The sequence below is a fragment of the Bubalus bubalis genome, chromosome 2, assembly GCF_019923935.1.
Source record: "Bubalus bubalis isolate 160015118507 breed Murrah chromosome 2, NDDB_SH_1, whole genome shotgun sequence".
Lineage (NCBI taxonomy): Eukaryota > Metazoa > Chordata > Mammalia > Artiodactyla > Bovidae > Bubalus > Bubalus bubalis.
Window position 1 is genome coordinate 34,932,329 of NC_059158.1, and position 16,256 is coordinate 34,948,584.

Below are 16,256 nucleotides of genomic sequence, written 5' to 3' on the forward strand. Positions count from 1 at the left end.
GGTCCTTAGATTTTCTAATATCTGTCCCAGTTTCCTCTTGACAGTGTAACCTGGCTCAATAAAGGCTTTGATGTCTTATTTTCCCACATGCCTCAAAAATAATGCAAAGTTGCTGATCTTTTTTCCTAAGAATTCTTGTTTTTCCTGTTCCTTGTGTGCAGAGCTGCAGAATCCCTGTGTTAAGTTTATGAAGGCTATTTTTCTTCACTGATTTAGAAATTTAGAAGTTGTCCTGGCCTCCCTTCTTCATCTTGTGGAAGGAGCACAGATTTGGAGTAGTTAGGTCCTTGGATGATCCTGGGCCATTTGCCTTACTGTGGTTTCAGACGAGTTACTTTGCCACACTGTACCATAGGGATTTTTTTCTTTAATACAGAGGATCATTATCTCCATCTCACACCAGATGTGTACAAGGTCAGCCATCCTGAACTGTCTTCCAAAGTCTGCTTTTTAGGCTGAAACCTGAGTTCAGTGCATCTTTTTGGCCTGAAAACCATAAGCAGATTCAGAAGGTTCCCTTTAACAGAACATAAACCCAGGTAAGCTTCGGAGATAGATTTGTTTCTCCAAAGAACTGCTGCTCCCTCTCCCTTCTAGGAGTTTATTTACAGGAATTTGGAGAACATAAGAGTTTAAAATGCCAGTTGTTACTGATTTTCAGGACTGTTCACTTAGTAAGTTCCACCTCCCTTTAGGGAGAGATGGGTGAGTTTAGGGTAAGCATGGAGAGGGGTTAATGGCATACAGATCCCAGTGCTAAACTCTTTCTTGGAGTCAGAATCTTACTCTCTGGTTAGAAGCAGGCCAATTGAGAAGGATGGGGAAGGGAAAAGACAAAATTTAGGAAGGGCAGAACTAATTTAGGGTCAGGAAGATCCCCTGGAGAAGGGCATGGCAACCCACTCCAGTATTCTTGTCTGGAGAATCCCATGGACAGAGGAGCCTTGTGGGCTACAGTCCATGGGGCCCAAAGAGTCGGACACGACTGAAGTGATTTAGCATGCGCGCGTGAACTAATTTAAGTAACTGGGGCTGGAGTACTTTGCGAAACTCCTCTTGATAAAGGGCCCCTACCAATCTTAGGCTTTTTCTAGAATAATGCCCACTTTTAAGAGCTGAAGCAATGTGTTCTTCATATCTGCTTTAAACCAGCAGAAGGAGAGCTTTTAGGATTCTGTAGTTTGGGTGGAAAGTGTTGGTAGCTTCCTCTTTGATCAGTGGGATAAGGTTTTGGAGCTTATCTAGAGAAGCCGTTTGAAAGGAAGGGCAGAACTTGAATCCAGTTGCTAGCACCTAGAGTCAGGGCCTGTTTCTTTTTATTCAGTACTATCACAGTACTGAGTAAATTTTCATCTTAGGAGACAGGCACATGCAAAGAGTGGACCCTAATCTTTACATGTGGCTTATGGTGTCACATAACTTTTAAATATCAAACATCAGAGACAGTTTTTATTTGACTCCCTCAATTATGAGAACAGATGATCAGTAGTTGGGTTTTAAATTTTGGCGAACACCAAATTTTACCTAGGTTGTGTAAATAACCCCTTAAAACTTCCCCTTGGCTTTGTGAATGGAGGCCTTTGCTTTGTAAACCTCTTTCTTCGCAGCTAGCTTCAGGGCACATAATATTCTTAATAACCCTTCTGCTAAGTATACCTGTTTGACACTATGCCACTCCATCTCTGAAAAATGTCAACATGTTAGCTAATGTTTTGGTAGTAAACACACTAGAGTGTATATCCATTTATCAGACTGCCAGGTTAAGAGACTGAGGAAGAATGGGGAGGTGGGGCTGGGGAGTTTGGACATATAGAATGCAGGTGTCCAGTAGGGACATTAAGTGTTTTATTTTAAAAAAACAAAAATGGCAGGGGATCGAGGAGGAGACAGTAAGGTGGGATTTTGTAAAAATACATATTCCCAAGCCCTGGTTCTAACTTCAACAAAGCTTACCTTTGTTCTAACCTACAAAGAACCTAAGCAAATTCTTCATTAACAATTCTGTGAGAAGATGGACAAATAAAAATAACTTGAGATTGTGAGCACATTTCTTCTTTATTTAACCTTAATTTTACAATAATGTCTGTAATTTTTAACCAAAGATTACCTATATAATAACAGTATTCATTGATATGCTGAGCACCTGAATTTACAATGAAAACCTACCCTTGAAAAAAATCAACACCCAGATTTGCCCTCAACCCTTAACACTTTGCAAGACCATGTGCGTTTACATTGTAGCACTTATTGTGGTTGTACTTTTATATTTATGTGTTTCTTTGATTAATATGTGCCTCTTTCCCACTCCCTTCCCCCAACTAGACTATAAATTCTTGAGAGCAGGAAGTCTGTCTTTGCTTACTGTTTTTTATCTTTGTATTCACAGTACACAGTTGCCTGGCACATTTAAGAGTGCTTGATAAAAATTCAGTAGAAGAATTAATTTGGTAGTAGTAGCTATTTTTTTTTTAATTAACTGAATACTTAGCAATTTATAAGTGAGGAAAAGCTGTAAATTGCTGATTGTATTTGCTGGGTGCTTAATACTTCAGAAGCTGACTGTCCTCTTGCTTCTGTCCTGGATCTTTATCTGCAAGGTACTGCCTTTAGCAGTGAGTGAATATCAAGGCTGCCATCATTTCAACAGCATTCCAGAGTAAGGATTGGGACACTGCCCCTGAAGCTCCTGCAAGAAAAACAGGATGGGAAGGGGGCAGTGCATTGACTTTAGAGTTCACAATAAAAGACTCTGGGACTCTGATTTTCAGATGGCTCCCTTTCTCCTTTCAGCCAGATTTTATAGGCATGTTGAAGTAAATTAAGCCCCAAATCCTTCTGATTTAGCCGAAGGAATAATTCAACCTTTCACAGCCCAGCATCCTGTTGTCACTTCGTCAAAATTATAAATCAAGCTGTCAATTTTATTTCTGGAAGGAGACAACCAAAAGAGTTGCCTTTGGAAAAGGAAGGAGTGGTGCTTTCACTTTTTATTTTGTATATTTTTTGTTTGAACATTCTGACCATGAAAATGCATTTTGTGTAAAATACAAATATTTTACACCCATATAAAATATGTACACACACACGGAATTTTTATGTCAGTGAGACTTGTCTGGTGCTGAGAATTGTAGACCAAATTTTTTTTCCCCTTCTGTATATTTTTATGCATTAAAAAAATTAATTTTTAAAAAAAAAGTTATCACTCAGGGCATTCCTGTCTTCACCGTCATCAGTTTTCCATTATTACAAATAGGTCTTGGTGCTTTTCCCTTAAGACTTCCTAAATTCCTCTATTTCTGTCAAGGTGGGGCAATATACATTGAAGAATACCACTCTTCTCTTCCTCTTCCCTAGCTGTAGTTCCTACCTCTGTGGAACGCGTTATGCATTTCCATTCATGCTGTATGGGCACTTAGACATTAAATTATATAAATCAAGATACCTGTCTTCACAAAGCTTACTTTAATGCAGGTATACAAAAGATACCACAAAGTCTTTGTTGCATTCAAAGGGACACAAGATAACATATCTAGATGTGTTAATTAAAAGCTTTACAGGCTTTTGTTCCTTCCACTCATAAAGGATCAGGCAAGAAAAGTGTTTTGTAGTAAACAAGGGAAATGAGCATGTTTAAGAGAAGCGAATGAGCAGAGTAAAAATAGAGACGGAGGGACTTCCCTGGGCATTCAGTGGTTAGGACTCTGTGCTTCCACTGCCAGGGGCACGGGTTCAATCCCTAGTTGGAGAACTAGGATCCTGAGTGCCGCACAGTGTGGGCCGCCCCCACTCCCAACCCATCAAAAAAAAAGAGTTACATTATGGTAGAGGAAGGTAACAAAAAAATTAAATCGACCATGTTGAGGTACTGTTCTCTTTCATCTTCTCTCCGATACTTAGCCCCTGCTAAAGTTCTATCCAACCCTCCATAGCCTGCCTACATAAGGATGATTATGATGATATTTACTGACTCTAACCCACTTATCTTCCTTTTTTTTCAGGAGCAATTGCAGAAGTCTAAAGATTTCTAGAAGGAAGGACTGCAGAAGACATTTTTGTTCAAGGGAGGCAGGGACAGAAGCCACAGGAACAGTGAGTACCCCTGGAGCCAGTGGGCAGCGTCACCTCTAGGGTCTGACTTCCAGAAGGTGCGTATGATTGCTGGAGCAGGAATGGGTTGTGGAGAAGGTCCTGTTATTTTCGCTGCCAGGAAATGGTGAGTTGGGTGAGCAAAAATGTTATTTATGTCTTTATCTTTGTACCAGTAGAGGAGGAGCAAGATGAGGATAGGAACAGAAAGCATATATTTTAAACTTGCCACTCCTCATCTCAAATTATCTCCTAACTTCTATCTCTCATTTTGAGATTTCTTTTTATTTATTTATGGCTGCGCTGGGTGTTCGTTGCTGCATGCAGGCTTTGTCTAGTTGTGTCAAGCCGAGGCTACTCTTTAGTAGTGTGTGGGCTTCTTATTGTGGTGTCTGCTCCTGTGGAGCATGGACTCTAGCGTGAGCGGGCTTCAGTAGTTATGGTGCACAAGCTTAGATGCCCCATGACATGTGAAATCTTCCCAGACCAGGGATCAAACCCATGTCCCCTGCATTGGCAGACAGATTCTTTTCCACTGAGCCAGCAAGGAAGCCCTCGTTTATGTCTCATTTTATGCCCTGATACTTATGTTACAGCTGTGGGTTCAGACCTTCTTATCCATCCTAGGCCCTGGGCCCAGTGTTCCTAGCTAATAGAACATCTCCCATCTCAGTTTTAGCCTTCCTTACTGGTCCATACAAAAATCCTTGGAGGATTGGAAAGTGTTAGTCACTCAGTCGTGTCTGACTCTTTGAGACCCATGAACTGTAGCCCACCAGGCTCCTCTATCCTTGGAATTTTCCAGGCAAGAATACTGGAGTGGGTTGCCATTTCCTTCTCCAGGGGACCTTCCTGACCCAGGAATTGAACTCAGGTCTCCCTCATTGCAGGCTGGCTGAGCCACCAAGGAAGCCCGTCCTTGGAGGGGTGGAATATAAATAGACAAAGGAGTCTTAAGAAAGGGGGAACGATCACAGAGGATATGTTTGAAAAATCCTGGGATTTCGGACTTCAAGACTACTATTAGCAGTTTCCATTCAGTCTTACTTGTCTTCTACACACAGTGAAACTTTTGGTATACAGAAAGAAGCAAGCATTTCAAAATACCAAGGAAACACCTTGTTCTCTGTGCATCTAAAATGCCTGTAGGTGCCTCTTTTACTCCCTTCTGTGCTTTGAAACTGGACTCAGGAACACAGGATGAGAACCTGACTTTTAGGTCCTTCAAACTCTTAAGATTTATTTAAATCTGAGCTGCCCCAACTCCAGATTTACCTTTAAAACTGGTAGCCTAGTTTTGTTTATTATTTGTAAACCTGGTACTTTTAGAGCCATTGAGGTCCACTGCCCAAATAAATCTGTAGTTTGGATAACTTTGAGGACTACTCATAACACTATAAAGAACTTGATAATGTACAACCAAAGCCATCAATAGAAGAAGAAAGAAGTAAGGAGTGAAAAAAATCTCACAGGGCCTCTTTTTGCTGAACTTACATTCATTAAGGACTACTCGTTCCTCAGGCATGACCCTGTGGATGAAGCATGGAAAGCAGCCTGGCGCCAGGGCTGCCAACACTTTGTCACCACTACTTTCTATCCCTTGCTCCAGCTCAAAATCTGTTTTTCATCAGCTACCACATTCCTCTGCTCAGGGACAATCAGTGGTATGGGTCACAGCTTTCATTCTAAAATGTGACTCACCTACCTACCAGCCTCTGCTTTGCTGCTTAGACCTCCCTTTGTCAGTGATGCCTGGGGGTCCACCTTTGAGGTATGCTGATCTGGGGCATGGGCAAGGGAAAGCAAACATTTTTTAGAATAATAGTTTTCCATTTGGAAAAAGATTTTCCCTTTTAAAATTTGATATGCTAGAGTTCACATGTTATTAATGAATAATAATAATTATTAATTAATAATAAACCTTTTTAATTGAAATATTTCTATAACATTAAATTTCATATAACATGATTCATCATTTTAAAGTGTACGGTCCAGTGGTTTTTAGTATCTTGAAGGTTGTGCAGTAACCCCCATTGTCTAATTCCAGAATATTTCCATCACTCTCTTAAAAACACATCCCAATTAGCAGACATTCCCAATTATCCCCTGCCCCAAAGCCACCAGCAATCATCAATCTGCTTTGTGTCTTTATGAATTTACCTATTCTGGACAATTCATTATAAATAGAGTCATATAATATGTGGTCTTTTGTATTTGGTTTGTTTCACTTAACATTTTCAAGGTTCATCCATGTTGTGCTATGTATCAGTAATTCATTAGTATTTTGTAAGTGTAGGTGTTAGCTTCTCAGTCATGTCTGACTCCTTGCAACTCCATGAACTGCAGCCCGACAGTCTCCTCTGTCCATGGCATTCTCCAGGCAAGAATACTGGAGTGGGTTGCTGTTGAATAATATTCCCCTGTATAGATATGCCACATTTTGTTTGTCCATTAGTTGGTAGACATTTGGATTACTTCCACTTTTTGGCTATTATGCTGCTGTGAACATTTGTGTACAGGTATTTGTGTGGATGTGTTTTTCAGTTCTCTTGGATATATACTGGCAACTGTTTTTAAAAAATACAATTTTTAGTAAAGTATAAAGTGCATACAAAAAACAAAAGCACACACATCACAAGTGTTAAGCTCAGTACTTTTCACAAAGTGAACACTTTGTGTAATGCTTTAGGTGACCAACACCCAAATCAAAAAATGGAATGTGACCAGCACCCCTGAAGTCTCTCTCATGTTCTCTTGGCAGTCACTGCTTTCCTGAATGTAACTGCTGTCTCAAGTGGGTTTTGTTTTTGTTTTATGGAGGTGAAATTCACATAACATAAAGTTAGCCACTTTAAAGTGAGCAAGTCAGTGGCGTTTAGTACATTCCCAATGTTGTACATCCAAAACCTCTGTCCAGTTCTAAAACATTTTCACTACCACAGAATAAAACCATTATACAGTTAGTTCCCATTCCTGCCTCCCCTGGCAATCACCAGTTTTCTTTCTGTCTTTCTGGATTTACATATTCTGGATATTTCATATACATGGAGTCACACAGTGATTTTTCTGTTTTCTTTCACTTGTAATAGTGTTTCTGAGGTTCATTGATATACCATGTATCAATGTTCCATTACTTTTTTATGGCTGAACAATATTCCATTGTCCGTGTATACCACAATTTATTGATACATTCATCCATTGATAGACATTTAGGTTGTTTCCACCTTTTGGCTATTGTGCATATTACTGTTATGAACATTTATGCATAAGTACTTGTTTTGAGTACCTGTTTTCAGTTATTTTCAGTATGTACTCAGAAGTGGAATTGCTGGGTCATATGTTATATATTTAGCATTTTTAGGAACCACCAAACTGTTTTCCCAGCACCTGAATCATTTTACATCCCTTCCAACAATCCAGTTTCTCCATATTCATGTGTGCATGCATGCTTAATTACTCAGGTGTGTCCAACTCTTTGTGACCCCATGGTCTGTAGCCCCCAAGTCTCCGTCCATGGGATTATCCCAGCGCAAGAATACTGGAGTGGGTTGCCATTTCCTCCTACAGGGATCTTCCTGACCTAGGAGTCAAACTGGTGTCTCCTTTGGCTCCTGCACTAGCAGGCAGATTCTTTACCACTGCGCCACCTGGGAAGTCCCTCCATATTCATAGCACTGGTTAAAGTCCTTTTTCATGTATTATAACCATCCCAATATTTTATTGTGGTTTTGCTTTGTATTTCTTGATGACTAATGATATTGATCATCTCTTCGTGCTTTTTGGCCATTTATATATCTTTTTTGGAGAAATGTCTAATAAAGTTCTTTTCCATTTTTAAATAGTATTATTTGCTTTTTATTGTAGAATTCTGAGAATTTTTAATATATTCTGGATACTAGACCTTTATCAGATACATGATTTGAATATATTTTCTCCCATTCTGTAAGTTGTCTTTTCACTTGGTTTTGTTGGCTCTTTTTTTCCCCTAGTCCCTCTAGGTGTAAGAATGAGGTTGTTGATTTGAAGTCTTCTTTTTAAAAATGTTTACTGGACTTGGGTGGCAGTCCAAGACTTTACCTTCCAGTGCGGGGGGTGTGGGTTTGATTCCTCATTAGGGAGCTAAGATCCCACATGCCTGTGGCCGAAATCCCAAAACATAAACCAGAAGCAATATTGTAACAAGTTCAATAAAGACTTAAAAAAAATATTCACAGCTATAGTTTCCCTTTGAGCACTGTTTTCACTGTACTCCATACATTTTGATATGTTGTGCTTTTATTTTCACTCATCTCAAAGTATTTTATAATTTCTCTTGTGAGTCCTTCTTTGAACTGTTGCTTCTTTAAGAGTGTGCTGTGTAATTTCCACATTTTGTGAGTTTTCCTCCTATTACTGATTTTTAGCTTTATTCCATTGTGGTTGGAGAAGACACTTTGTATAATTTTAATCTTTTTAAATGTACTGAGACTTGTTTTGTGACCTAACATATAATCTATCCTGGAAAATGTTTTATGTGAGCTTGAGAAGATTGTGTATTCTGCTGTTTTTGGATATTCTGTGTATTCTGTGTATATCTGTAAGATCTAGTTAATTTAGTATTGTTCAAATCCTCTATTTCCTTAGTGAACTTCTGTCTAGATGTTCTGTTCATTATTGGAGTATTGGAATCTCCCAATCTCCCACTATTGTTGTAGAACTGTTTCTCCCTTCAATTGTGTCGATATTTGATTCATATATTTTGGGTTTCTGTTTGACATGTATGCATTTATAGTTTCTATATCATCTTAATGAGCTGACTCTGTCAATGTATGATGACTTTCTTTGCCCTTTAACAGTTTTTTATTTTTTTATTTAAAGTCTACTTTTTATTTTTATTTAAAGTTTAATTTTAACATGGCTACCTCAGCTCTCTTTTGGGTACTATTTGTATGGAATATCTTCTTCCATCCTTTCAACTTATATGTGTGTTAGGATCTAAAGTGAGTTTAAAGTGAGTCTCTTGTAGACAGCATATAGTTGGATTTTTTTTCATCCATCTGCCAGTTCCTGTCTTTTAATTGACGGGTTTAATTTCTTTATATTTAAGGTGATTATTGGTAAGAAAGTACTTAATGATATCTTGCTATTTATTTTCTTCTGTCTTATGTCTTATCTCGTATCTTTTTTGTTTCTCAGTTCCTTCAATACTGCATTTTGTTTAATTTATTCCCAATGTATTGTTTTCATCCTCTCATTATTTCCTTTTCTATATATATTTTAGATTTCCTCAGTGGTTACCATGGGGATTATAATTAACATCTTAAATTTTATAACAGTCTCATTTGAATTGATACCAACTTAGCTTCAATACTGTACAAAAAATTCTTATTCTGCTCCTATATAGCTCCATCTCTCTCCTTATGTTTTGTCACAGATTACATCTTTATATATTATGTGTTGATTAACTAGTTTCATAATTATTGTTTTGTGTGTTTGTCTTTTTTTTAATTAATTAATTTATTTTAATTGGAGGCTAATTACTTTACAATATTGTAGTGGTTTTTGCCATACATTGACATGAATCAGCCTGTGTCTTTTAAATCATATAGGAAACAAGGAGAGTGGTCACAAACCAAATAATACTGGCTTTTATATTTACCTGTGTTACCTTTCCCAGATTTCTTTCTCTCTTTGTAATACTTTGAGTTATTGAGTTACTGTCTGTTGTCCTTTCATTTCTACCTAAAGACTTCCCTTTAGCATTTCTTGTAGTCTGGCATTGTCTAGTAGTGATAAACTCCCTCAGCTTTCACTCTCTAGGAAGGCTTAAGGTTTTAATTTCCTCTTTGTTGTGAAGGATAGTTTTGTTGGATACAGATTCTTGGTTGAGAGTTTCTTCTTTTAGCATTTTATGCCACCCCAGTCTTCTGACCTCCATGACTTTTGATGAGAAATCAGCTGTTAATCTTATTGGAGATCCCTTGTACATGATGAGTCCCTTATCTTGTGCTGCTTTCAGTATTCTCTCTTTGTCTTTTGTCACTTTGATTGTAAAGTGACTTGGTCGGGATCTCTTTGAGTTTGGTCTGTTTGGAATTTGTCCTACTTCTTAGATATGTAGATTCATGTCTCTTGATGAATTTGGAGAGTTTTCAACCATTGTTTTTTGCCTCTCTTCACTCGCTTCTCTTTCTGTAACTCCCATAATGCATATGTTGGTCTGTTTGTTGGTGTTCTATGCGTTCTTTAGGCTCTTTATCACCAGATGGCCAACACCGAAATCAGATTGATTATATTCTTTGCAGCCAAAGATGGAGAAGCTCTATACAGTCAACAAAAACAAGACCAGGAGCTGACTGTGGCTCAGATCATGAACTCCTTATTACCAAATTCAAACTTAAATTGAAGAAAGTAGGGAAAACCACTAGACCATTCAGGTATGACCTAAATCAAATCCCTTATGATTATACAGTAGAAATGAGAAATAGATTTAAGGGCCTAGATCTGATAGATAGAGTGCCTGATGAACTATGGAATGAGTTTTGTGACATTGTACAGGAGACAGGGATCAAGACCATCCCCATGGAAAAGAAATGCAAAAAAGCAAAGTGGCTGTCTGGGGAGGCCTTACAAATAGCTGTGAAAAGAAGAGAAGCAAAAAGCAAAGGAGAAAAGGAAAGATACAAGCATCTGAAGGCAGAGTTCCAAAGAATAGCAAGAAGAGATAAGAAAGCCTTCATCAGTGATCAGTGCAAAGAAATAGAGGAAAACAACAGAATGGGAAAAACTAGAGATCTCTTCAAGAAAATTAGAGATACCAAGGGAACATTTCATGCAAAGATGGGCCCAATAAAGGACAGAAATGGTATGGACCTAACAGAAGCAGAAGATATCAAGAAGAAGAATACACAGAAGAACTGTACAAAAAAGATCTTCACATCCCAGATAATCACGATGGTGTGATCATTGACCTAGAGCCAGACATCCTAGAATGTGAAGTCAAGTGGGCCTTAGGAAGCATCACTATGAACAAAGCTAGTGGAGGTGATGGAATTCCAGTTGAGCTACTTCAAATCCTGAAAGATGATGCTGTGAAAGTGCTGCACTCAATATGCCAGCAAATTTGGAAAACTCAGCAGTGGCCACAGGACTGGAAAAGGTCAGTTTTCATTCCAATCCCAAAGAAAGGCAATGCCAAAGAATGCTCAAACTACCGCACAATTGCACTCATCTCACACGCTAGTAAAGTAATGCTCAAAATTCTCCAAGCCAGGCTTCAGCAATATGTGAACCGTGAACTTTCTGATGTTCAAGCTGGTTTTAGAAAAGGCAGAGGAACCAGAGATCAAATTGCCAACATCTGCTGGATCACGGAAAAAGCAAGAGAGTTCCAGAAAAACATCTATTTCTGCTTTATTGACTATGCCAAAGCCTTTGACTGTGTGGATCACAATCAACTGTTGAAAATTCTGAAAGAGATGGGACTACCAGACCACCTGACCTGCCTCTTGAGAAATCTGTATGCAGGTCAGGAAGCAACAGTTAGAACTGGATATGGAACAACAGACTGGTTCCAAATAAGAAAAGGAGTACGTCAAGACTGTATATTGTCACCCTGCTTTATTTAACTTATATGCAGAGTACATCATGAGAAACGCTGGACTGGAAGAAACACAAGCTGGAATCAAGATTGCCAGGAGAAATATCAATAACCTCAGATATGCAGATGACACCACCCTTATGGCAGAAAGTGAAGAGGAACTAAAAAGCCTCTTGATGAAAGTGAAAGAGGAGAGTGAAAAAGTTGGCTTAAAGCTCAACATTCAGAAAACGAAGATCATGGCATCCGGTCCCTTCACTTCGTGGGAAATAGATGGGGAAACAGTGTCAGACTTTATTTTTCTGGGCTCCAAAATCACTGCAGATGGTGACTGCAGCCATGAAATTAAAAGATGCTTACTCCTTGGAAGGAAAGTTATGTCTAACCTAGATAGTATATTCAAAAGCAGAGACATTACTTTGCCAACAAAGGTCCGTCTAGTCAAGGCTATGGTTTTTCCTGTGGTCATGTATGGATGTGAGAGTTGGACTGTGAAGAAGGCTGAGCGCTGAAGAATTGATGCTTTTGAAGTGTGGTGTTGGAGAAGACTCTTGAGAGTCCCTTGGACTGCAAGGAGATCCAGCCAGCCCATTCTGAAGGAGATCAGCCCTGGGATTTCTTTGGAAGGAATGATGCTGAAGCTGAAACTCCAGTACTTTGGCCACCTCATGGGAAGAGTTGACTCATTGGAAAAGACTCGGATGCTGGAAGGGATTGGGGGCAGGAGGAGAAGGGGACGACAGAGGATGAGATGGCTGGATGGCATCACTGACTGGATGGACGTGAGTCTGAGTGAACTCCGGGAGTTGGTGATAGACAGGGAGGCCTGGCGTGCTGCGATTCATGGGGTCTCAAAGAGTCGGATACAACTGAGCGACTGAACTGAACCCTTTTTTCTTTCTGATACTCACATAATTTCAGTAATTCTCTCTCCCAGTTTACTCATTTCCTGCCAACTTGAATCTAAAGCTGTTGAACCCTCATAGTGAGTTTTTCATTTCAGCCACTGTACTTTTCAGTTCTAGAATTTTATTTGGTTCTTTTTATATCCTTATATTGATATTTGTTCATTCTCCTGGGGTTTTTTTGTCCATTAATTTCTTTAGCTCTTTGAGCATATCCAAGACAGTTGATTGAAAATATTTGCCTAGTAAGTCCAGAGTCTGGGTTTCCTTGGTGATGGTTTCTATAAATTTCTTTTTTCCCTATGAATGAACCATATTTTCTTTATTCTTTTTATACCTTGTGATTTTTTGGTTTAAAACTGGATGTTTTGACTATTATAACTTGTCACCCTGGGAATCAGATCCCCTTCCCAGGGTTTGCTGTTGATTATTGAAGTCTGTAGCCATCATTTGTTTATTGAATTTTCCAAACTGTTTTTGTTAAGACTGTATGTTTGTGTGTGATCTTTAAATCTCTGTTCCATTATCACAGCAGTCAGTGACCTGATGGAGATTTCTTTAAATGCCTGGAGTGGAAAATCAAATAAAAACAGACTAAAACCCCACCTCTCCTGGTCTTTGCAGACACTGACCTGGGGGGCAATACTTCAGTGCTAAGCCAATTTTCCTAGAACTCTGCCTTAACCTTCACCTTCCGGCTGCATGAAGCCCAAAGTTTAGCTGAACATGCAAGCCTAAGGTCCTCTCAGGTCTTTTCTGAACCTTTATCTGTCCTTGGGCGTGTATTTTTCATGCTGAATTTCCCCATACACCTGGTAGCCATCTAGAGTTCTTATTTCTCTGTGTGTCTTCCTCCTCAGTCTTCTCCTTTCCAGACTTTTAGATTTGCCTCCTGGTTGTTCGATTCATTGTTTCTTTATCTAGGCAGCCGCTGGTAGTATATGTCTTTAAATGGTTTCAGTGAATGTTGTGAAAGCTGCTCCAGCTTGAGGGAAGCAAAACAGGGTCAGCCTTAGCACAGATCCTTCAGGGAACCACCAAATAAGGCAAAATTCACAGTTACGATCTTTTGAGAACAAGGTGCATATTGCCATATTGCTTTCTCCTGGCACTAGCAAGCTATACCAGAAATGTGGACTGCTATCCCAATGGCCACCTCCAAGCTGTGGAATGAGACATGTTAGATAGGTAAGCAAAAATGCTGCAATGCTTTTTTATTGAAATTTTGCAGCTACTTTTTTCATTAAGCACACCACTGGTTGGACTCCATTGTAAAATTTTTATTAGATTGCAAAGTTCTCAAGAAGTTGATTCTGTCAGTTTTTGCCAGCTTAATGATAACTTCAGTGGAGGAGCTGATTCTTGGAGTTCTCTGCTCTGCCATTTCTGTGAAGTTACAGTATATTACTTTTTGAGGAACTGTCAATCTGTTTTCCACAGCAGCTGTACCACTTTACATTCCTACCAGAAATGTGAGGTTTAATTTTTTTCCACATCTTTCCAACATTTGTAAAATATATATATTTATTTAAAAAAAATTTAAATCTATTTATTTTTGGCTATGCTGGGCCTTCATTGCTGTGCATGGGCTTTCTCTAGTTGTGACAAGTGGGAGCTATTCTCTAGTCATGATGTGTGGGCTTCTCATTGCGGTAGCTTCTCTTTTTACAGAGCATTGGCTCTAAGGCACACAGGTTCATTAGTTGTGGCACATGAGCTTAGTTACCTCATGGCATGTGGAATCTTCCCAGACCAGGGATCAAACCCTCGTTCCTTGCATTGGCAGGAGGATTCTTAACCACTGGACCTCCAACACTTGTTACTTTCTGTTTTTCTTTTTTAATTATAGCCATTCTAGTGAGTATGAAGTGGTATCCTTATTGTTTTGATTTGCATTTCTTTAATGACTAATGATGTCAAGCATCTCTTTATGTGCTTATCAGCCATTTGTGTATCTTCTTTGAAGAACTGTCCAAATCCTTAATTAGGACTGTTTTGGTTGTAACAGAAACTGAACTCACACCGCTTAAGAGAGAAAAAAAAAAAATGAATAGGTGGTAATTTGTGGTTTGGTAACTGGGAAACCAAGTCATTGTTAGATCCAGGATGTCAGAGGTGTCATTGGGCCTCTTTGTTCCCCATTTCCTCCCCTCTGCTTAACTTCTCATTTTCTCTTCACTAAGGGGCAAGTTAAGCCCTGCAGTCTCAAGTTGCAATTGTTTTTACAGGCTTCTAAGTAGGAAGTGAGAGTGTATCTTTCCTTACAGCTCCAAAAAAAATCTTAGGGAGGATGTTGATTCATGTGAATTGGGCTACATTTCTATCTTTGAACAATTACTGTGGCCAAGTGGATGAAGTATCCAGACCAAGCCCCGGTCATTAGCTCACCCTGGGAAGGCAGGGTCTACCTTACTGAGGAGTCTAGACTAAGTTGAATTAATGTGCACTAAGGAAAATGAGATTCTCCAAAAGAAATGCTTCTAAGTAGAAAATAAAACGTTCATTTAGTACCTTCTTTGTTTGTAGCCTTCTTCTTTGTGGCTTTTTATCAAAAGATGGATGCTCAGGTTTTTATCTCCACTAAGATACTAGTAATTGCTGCCCTTTTTTTGGTGGTGAGGTGTGGGGTGTAAGAGATTAGACGTAAAGACCTTATAGCTCTACGTGTTCCAAAAGCTCAGGAGAAGAGGAGAAAGAACCCAATCATTTTGGAGTTGGGAAGAGGGTAGAACTTGGCTCCTGATTCTGTGAACTTGAACTTCATAGAGGAACTGAAAGACTTCTCTATAAAAAGGTAAGCATTTGCATTTATTGAAATTCATAAGATTAAACTGTTTTAGTCTTATTGCAAAGTCTCATGACCTGAAAGGACTATTCTGTGTATTATATATATAAAAAAAATTTACCCCCAGACCTTAGCGAGAAGATGAGGAGTTGCAGATAGTTTCCACCAAGGAGCATTGTCACCATCTATCAGATTTGTAAGTAAGCTGACCGCCAAGTTTTACTCCTCTTCTCTGTTTCCAGCATATGGATACATTTTTCATGCTGCTGATTATTTGGAGGTCATTTTTAAATATACACTTTCAGATGAAATGCACATTCTCAAGTACTACTTGAGAAGCCAAATCCATCTTTGCATGGAAAACCATCATTTAAAGCTGTTATTGATTTCTTCACAAGCGTATGTTTTGGGCTTCCCTGGTGGCCCAGTGGTAAAGACTCCACCTGTGATGCAGGAGACATGAGTTCCATCCCTGGGTTGGGAAGACCCCCTAGAGGAGGGTATGGCAACCCACTCCAGTATTCTTGCCTGGGAATTCCCTGGGGCAGAGGAGCCTGGTGGGTTACAGTCCACAAGCATATGTTTGAAGGCAGCCATGGTGAAGGGTCAGGAAGTCCTTTCTGACAGTGTTGATTCTGAATTAGTCCAACTGATGCCACTGAATCACAAAATGTAGTTCTCTCAATTGCCCTAAGCAGCTAACCACAAGTAGCTAATACAGAGTGCTCTCAACAGGTTCATCTGATGGCAAGTTGATGCTGGGAAACAAAGGAAAAATTGGACAGACTCTTGACAGCGTCATAAATAATGTTGATTATGCAGCAGCAATTATCTACAAGTGGGAGGATTAGTGTATTATAAGAAAGTATTTCAGTTTTGTGTGTATGTTTCTATTTTTGTG